The following is an 8,139-nucleotide window of genomic DNA, read 5'->3' as shown; positions in this document are numbered from 1 at the left end:
TGAATTAATGTAGTAACTTATGAGCAAGTATAGATTGAATATGTGAATTAGTTTAGTATGCATTAGAATAATTGAAAGTTACTTTGAATGGGTGAATGATAGCTTGTTTAAGCGTCTAGATGTTTTTAGACAGAGACAAATACGCTTATTAGTTCTTCTCCTAATTTATATAGGTGCCTGTTTCATAAAAGGAAGGTAGAATTTTAGTTGGGTGATTTTTTTTGTGATGTTTGATCGTGCAGTGACGTTTACATGTACGTATACACAGTAACTAACCCTTATATGCAATTTTCCTTTAAGACATTATTGTTTATTGTGATAATATGCATTGTATCAAAACGATGAGGTACTAGTGAGTAAACTTTATATGAGGAGCTATCGATTATGACATCCTTGAGTTCAGAATAGTTTAGAGAAATAAGAGTGTTAGTAGAAGGTGGGGACCATCCCCTTATTTATTTGAGAATTGGATTATGTCTTACTTAGAGTTAGAATGACTTCTTTATAGGTGAATTTCGTATTTTGTTTGAGTTGTTCTGTGGGTTTTGGCGTTCTGGTATCCCAGGGCATTCATCAATAGTAGAAAGTGAGAGTTATTCTCATTTGATAAAGCATTAGATTACGATTAGTTGGCGTGACTCAACTGGGTTATGTCCGGTTGATTTAATAGTGCCCTAGGTGAGATCCGACAGGATCACTGTATAGGGGGTATGAGCATACTTTAATTGTAACCGCCTCGAAGTATGAAGGCAAACACTAATTGGAATTTAGTATTAATCAAGTCGAAGCTTACTTTTGCCAACACAATTAAGGGGTTACTTAAAGATCAAACCAATATCCAAGTAAAATACTTGAACCAAACCAAAGCAATATAACGGAAGTCTTAACTGTTCAAAATATAGGAAAATTACAACCAAATCGAAATAAGTCCAAAGTTCAAATTACATCCTTAACATAATCTAAATCTAAACAACTAAACTAATAGTCTCTCAAATACAATAAAGAGATCTAAACAAAAAGGGGAGTCATACTCCAACTCGGGTTCATCTTCCGCTCGCATATCCATTCTCCGTCGAGGTGCCATAGGGGTTTACTCTAAAAACAAAACCATTCAAAAACATACAAAGCATAGTATCAGCAAAAAGACTGAGTATAAACACACTAGTATCCGTCAAACAAGTTATTAAAACCTTTTTGATTTGAGTAAATTCATTTTGAAATATGCTTTTTCATTTGATAAATCATATTATCATTCAAACCCAGTTCAAGGGCTCTATAGTCATTTCAAATTCTCATTTTTCATCATAAATCATAAGATCTCAATGGATCCAAATCAATTTCAAACTCATATCATAAGTTTACACGGGTACTCTGTGAGTCATCCTGTGACTAGTTTGGTAATCGGTCTACCGTCCGCGACATGTCCGGCAAGTGTAACACAATGGTATTGTGAACAATACGCGCTCAGCATTGGTGAGCCGTTTAATCATGCACACAACATTTGCTGTGGCATATGTACCCGCCATTTAGGCTAAAACATTTTTGTATATAATATATATCTTGTAATTTTAATAGCATTTGAAAGTCAAAAGTATTGACTTTTTCCATATGATAAACATCTTTTATTTGCAACATAGCAAAACATACTTTATTTGCGACTTAACAAAATCAAATCATAACATTTCCCACATGGGTAAAACATGCTTAGCATAATCATATCATCAAACATAACCTTTGTATTATATTGGGCATCACTAGAATGTATGGAAATGCATCGTAAAAAAAGTAATTAAAGTTCAATACGATTTTTCAAGGAAACCACTAAAATGTTTCGTTTGAATCTTTCTTAAAGTAAATATAACTCAAAAGAGTTTTGAAATTCATTCAAAACAACTAGAACATAATTCATAAGTCTATAAAATCATTATGACAGAAGATTTCATAAAACACTATTTTCTTAAACACTATTTACTGTTATTTAAATGGTGTCTTAAATCCGTAAAATTTATAAACCATCTAAGTTAAACTTATTTTATACTATGAGGCAGTAGGTTATTAATATAATTATAAATTTTTGATATAGGTCTATTTTTACCCAAATTTAATTAACAATATTACACCTTTTAATAAATAAACTTTTTTTATTAATTTGATAAATTAGTAAATAATTAATAATTTATTTTATAAAATTATACCAAAGTTCTAGAAGTCATATAACATATTTATTTGGCCATTTGAACTTATAAAAGTCATGTACGATGTTTTATTATTTTGCATAGACATTTTATAGATAAATAGAATAAAATAGGTTTAAAATAATTTTAGACCAAATAAAATATTATAAAAATTATATAATATTTCAAAAGCTATTTTAAGGGGTATAAAATTTTAAATAACCATTAAAAATCATGTGGAGTATTTTTAATAATTAATATCGTTATTTTACCGATAAACCGTATAAAATTTATTTAAGTCTATATATGGTCACGAAAATCCATATAAATTTTTAAACATGTATCTACTATTTATATAAGTGTCTTATAAAAGTTTATGTCCAAAGGACGTCATTTAGTATTTATTTTATATTTTACCGTTTTCAAACTTACCGATTATTAATAACTGAGTAAAAATTATTAAGGTTCTTAAATGTCAACGAAACCTTTCCAAATTTGTACCAATTTTACTTACTGTCCATATGAGTATGTGATAAAAATTTCAAGTCCATATGTCTTTGTTTGGTAATTATTTTATATTTCACTATTTTACAATTTACCGTTAAACAATTTAACGATTATTCGAAAATCATGAAAAAATTCCAAACTAAATATATTCTGGCCAAATCTTGTTGGAGACATTATAATATGTTTTTATTAATTATTTTTGATGATGAAGAGTTTATCTAATACCATGTTTTATAATAAGAGTATTTAACACCTTAAAATCCACTAAAATATCAATTTAACAAATAATTTCAACAAAAAGTATTCAAGAGATTTTCTTAACAGATAGCTATTGGAAATTTCTTTTAAAATGAATTTCAAATATTTTCAAAGTTCATATAGTCATTTCCATCACAATAACTTTTACAAAGTAGTGTTAAATATGCCTTTAAACATATAATAATTTATAAAATCAACATGCATGATGTCCACAATAATAATACACATAATAAATTATTCCATACTCAAAATTATCATTTTGACATCATTTTTCAAGATTTAAGAACTTCTCTTTGAGAATTTTATTTTTAAAAACAAGTTTATACACAAACTTTCTCAACTTGTTCTTAAATCCTTTAAAAATCACCCCATGTGACACACTTCGACTCCAAGCCTATATAATTATTTCGTAAGCTCCCACGTAAGCTCCTACGTGTTCTTAGAAGTGGTTCTAACTTCATATCCTTGCCCTTCAAGTCTCAACTCCAACTCTTTAACTAAACATATTGCATTCATCCAAAAATCAATAATAATTTTGAATTTCTAACATGCACTTAACTTTCCCTAGTTAGAGTTCTTAGACTAATACTTATGATGATTTTAACATATTTGGAGTATACTTATTATGTTGAGCAACATACTTAGTTAAGTCCCATAATTTTACTTGAATCCTTTAAGTAACAAAATTTATATGTTTGTGGAAATACATCTTCTTACTTTCTATTATGGCCGATTTTTATAGATTTATAAGTGATGATTTTCTTAGTTTAGAGATAAAATACTCATTTTATAATGATCTTAGTTTATAGAAAAATTCATGTACAAAAAAAAGTTTTACATGAACAAGTTTTAACAAAAACTAGTGGAATAAAGAAATGAACATAACTTACTCTATACTTGGTGGATTTCTTCAAGTTTGGTGTCTATGGAAAGTTCTTAAGATGAAGATTATTTTTATGAGAGATTTGAGTTTATAAACATAAATTTTCAGAAGTTTTAGATGGGTATTTGAAGAAGATTTGATGAGAAAAGAAGGTGTTTTAGTAGTTGAAACTTTGAAGGATTCTAGTGTTTCTTCTTGGATGAATTTGAGAGCAATTTGTTGGGGATTATGGCTGAATAAAATGGTCTGAAAATGAAGTGTTTTTGCTTCTAATATTTGCCTCTTGCATGCTTGTAATGATGCACAAGCTTTGGGTAGAACAAAGGGGGTTTTGAATAGAACAATTTGCTTGAGTATGTAAGTATACAAAGAGCTAAAAGGGGGTAGGTGACAACCATATGGGGCTGCTGTTTGGGGCATATTTGAGGTGGTTTTTGTCCTCAATTTGGTCTATTATGGTGTAAGAAAGGTTTATCTACGATAGTTTAAGGTTTGGGTAAAAATTGTTGTACATGTAACAAGTTATCTAACTTGTACTTCATGTTTAAATATCACTTGTATATGTTTATGAAATATTTAATTATTCTCAACATGGGTAAATAAAATTTTCGGGTAAGTATTATAATTATCCCGAAACGTTACGGGTAGTTTCTCAACTCTAAGTTTTACCTCCAAAGTTTACGTTACTTGTTACACTTCATAACTACGTTACGAGTTGACATCAAATTACTACCATCACTAATCAAATTGTAATTAGTAATAAACAAATATAAAAAAAAAATTAGGTGCTAAAAACGACTAATGAAATCTCATTAATAATATGACTGTTTCATTTATCATTGGGCGCCGTGTAGCCGATACCGCCCCTTGACCGAGGTGCTACCATGCGGGCTTTGCAAACCTTAATATGGTGGCCTCTTTACTGGATTGGTACCCCAGTGTATTAGTTTTCCCGAAGGTAGGATTCGAGAGGGTCAGCTAGAGGGGGTATGAGCTCATGCTTTGCCATGGGTGCCGGATGGCCGATAACGCCCTTGGCCTTGTCACTATGCCATGAAGTAGTGAAAAGATCCAATGAAAGAAAGTTTATTCATTGATAGAAAGCTTATACATTGATAGAATGTTTATTCATTGATAGTGCGCCCAAGTTAAGTTACCTCAAGGGAGTTACATATTAATGCCTTGGTTGAGTTGATACTAAGCGCATTTTACAAGAGTTTATGTTTTGAGAAGAGGAGTGTGAAGACTTGCTTTCTACCCGGAATACATGGTTCGGGTTGGAAAAGACGTAATGAGATTAAGAAGTATAGGTGGATGATAAACGACTACCATTTGTGCTTGTGTCTTATGTAATCATCTTATGTTGTTGTATAACAATAATGTATCTAGTAGGTTATCCATATTATATTTGATGTAAGATACTGACGTGTATGTGTTTGTGTTTCTGTTTGATTGTTGATGATTTGCTATGATTGTCCTGCTATGACACGTTGGCCTTTGGTCTGATGTTGAGTAATAGAAGGATCATAGAAGGCTTAGAAGTTATTGGAGCTTCTTTTGCATTGCATTGCATTAGGGGGTGAGTAATGAGGGTGAAGCATAACCTGTGTCATACCATTATCTTTTGATTTTGTAGCTCTTAGTTATCTTTTGTAAACTCTAGTTTATATACGTTTTGTTATGAGGCCTTGTATCCTCCTTTGTTTATTTGTGTTTTCCGCTGCATAGTTTATAACTTCATATGGTTTTAAAGAGTTAAGTCATTTTAAAACGCAAGCGTTGACACTGGAACCACGATCCATGCAATTGGCATGTTGATTTGAGAAGCCGGCGATGAACCATTCCGCCGTGGTGTGAGATTTTTAAAGGCAATAATGTCTTAGATTAATTTAATGTTTTTATTGTGTTAATTGTTCTACCACATCTTCGATTTTTAGCAGAGATGCTGTTGATATTTCTACTCATAATTCTTAAAGTTTAATATTGTTTTATTTGTTATATTTTAATATAACACTGGAATTTACTCCCATCCTTTGCGGTTTTGGTTTCGTATTAGGGGTCAAAAATTCAAGGTTGTTACAGATATATTGTGGGCAAATGTATTAAAATGAGTGAAATGTTGAATTATTAATGTCAATTTATATATCCTTCATTAATTTCTTTTCATCTATCTATTACTATATACTAAAAGGGCTCTTCAACAAGACACATGTCACTCTCACATTCAATATTTTCTCTCCAAAAAACAAAAGGGTACATACTAGGAAATTCCTTCATTCGGCTAAGTATGGTAATTAAAAAATTCTTTCTGTTTTATATCAATCACGTTAATTAATCAAATATCTATTACTATATAGTAAAAGGATTTTTCAACAGGACACATATCACTCTCACATTCAATATTTTCCCTCCAGAAAACAAAAGGGTACATACTAGGAAATTCCTTCATTTAGCTAAATATGGTCATTAAAAAATTCCTTCTATTTTATATCAATCACGTTAATTAATCAAATATGGTCATTAATTATCAATCTTATGCTAATTTTAGGTAGATAATAATATATTACTAAGATAATTCTATAATAAAATGTCAATAAATGGCCACTTATTCTATCAAACTTTAAGTATAGAAAGTTTCTTCTCCTTCTGTAATATATAAAAAATGGTCAAATAATTATCAATTATCAATCTTTCCTAAAATTGATCAAAATCAAATATGGTGAAATAATTATCAATCTTTTCTAAGATCATTCTGTAATAAAATATCAATCAAATTCCTTTTTTTGTTATAATGTCATTTGTGAATTACACCCTTAAAGGTTAGCACTTTTGTGAATTACAGCTTTAATGTTTATAATTTACGAATTAAAGCCACTGAAGTATCAAAGTTTACAATTCAAGCCAAAACGTAAAATTTCGATCATTTTGGTGGTCGGAATTTTAGGTTAAGTCGTCGGATTTCTGTATTACTGGATTGAACCTGTAAACTTTGATACTTTGGTGACTGTAATTCACTAAAAATAAACATTGATATTGTAATTCGCAAAAGTGCTAAACTTTTAAACTGTAATTCACTAATTATTCTAAAAACAAATAAAATGGATTGTTATAATAAATAGGGGTTAATTAGATTAAGAAATTATTTTTTTTTTTCTAATTATTTTCCTGAAATACTGAGAACTGAGTTAAATTTATTTGTATGACATAGCTCTATTCGATAAAATTTTTTATATTACATACCTATAGTTTTCAAATTTTAAAAAATTAATTTTTTCTAAAATACCACGATATAAACAATTCTTCCAAAGATATAAGTTGTTGACTTTTTTTGTACATGAATTTTCATTTGATTACACTATTTTTAATCAAAGTATCTATACTATCTATCTTCTATACTAATATATAAAAGATAAACCAAATAAAATTTTCAGTAACATGTCTCAAGCTGTGGTTAAAATTTTTCTCGCCTAATTGAATTTAGCATAATAGTCAATTATATCATTAGATTTTTATAGGAAATAATCAAGAATTATAAAAGTAATAATATATGTTAATAAAGTAAGTAATATAAAAGAAATAATATTAATTAAAAAGGTAAAGAACGTAAAAGAAATAATATCAATTTTTAAGATAATGGAAAGAATATTAAATGCTTGAAATAATATCAAATTATATATTACATTTTATTAATAAGGAATAATAAGACTTAACATATTTTAATTTAACTTATTAACTATTTTAATCTTTGTCTTAGGATAGTTATATAGAAGTATATCTTAAAATAGTTAGATAATTAGCTTAAGAAATATTATTAGACAATTTATTAGGAAATTAATTTAAGAGGACACATAATTATGTATAAATTATAAGATAACATCTTATGAAATATTATTAGACAATTAAATAAAGGGATGATATATATGATATATAAAAAAAACAGATGATATAAATTTTTGTAAAAAAATCTTTACTTATTAGTTATTACCAATAACCAAAGAGATGAATATTACTCTTAATTACTCATTTTTCGATCTAACACAAAGAATGAGAGTTCTTTAGTTATTAAAGTTTTCACACTAATATTAACACAAAGAAATAGTTCAATTACAATAAATCGTGTGCCTATCAAGAAAAGTTTTCCTAAATTAATAAAGTAAGAAAATTATTAGAAGTCAAATATTTACATCCTAAATATATAAAAGATAAATTATTTTCAATATCGAAAACTATACGGGCATAATATTTGATTTTTATACACATCAGAGATTGATTATTATAAATAAAACTTGAAATCAATAATCATTTATAATTATTAAA

At 28.2% G+C, this 8,139-nt stretch overlaps 1 long non-coding RNA gene across 1 annotated transcript in view; it reads left to right on the top strand.

The window, feature by feature from the left end:
• LOC130798066 (uncharacterized) overlaps positions 1-1,141 on the top strand; it is a 7,177-nt gene extending 6,036 nt beyond the window's left edge. The window contains exon 3 of the long non-coding RNA XR_009039013.1: positions 1-1,141. This exon is cut by the window's left edge and continues 793 nt beyond it. This is a non-coding gene — a long non-coding RNA (uncharacterized LOC130798066).
• The last annotated feature ends 6,998 nt before the right edge of the window (positions 1,142-8,139 follow it).

Source organism: Amaranthus tricolor, chromosome 13, assembly GCF_026212465.1.
Source record: "Amaranthus tricolor cultivar Red isolate AtriRed21 chromosome 13, ASM2621246v1, whole genome shotgun sequence".
Classification (NCBI taxonomy): domain Eukaryota; kingdom Viridiplantae; phylum Streptophyta; class Magnoliopsida; order Caryophyllales; family Amaranthaceae; genus Amaranthus; species Amaranthus tricolor.
The sequence above is the reverse complement of the archived record's forward strand: the minus strand, read 5'-3'. Positions and strand labels throughout refer to the sequence as shown.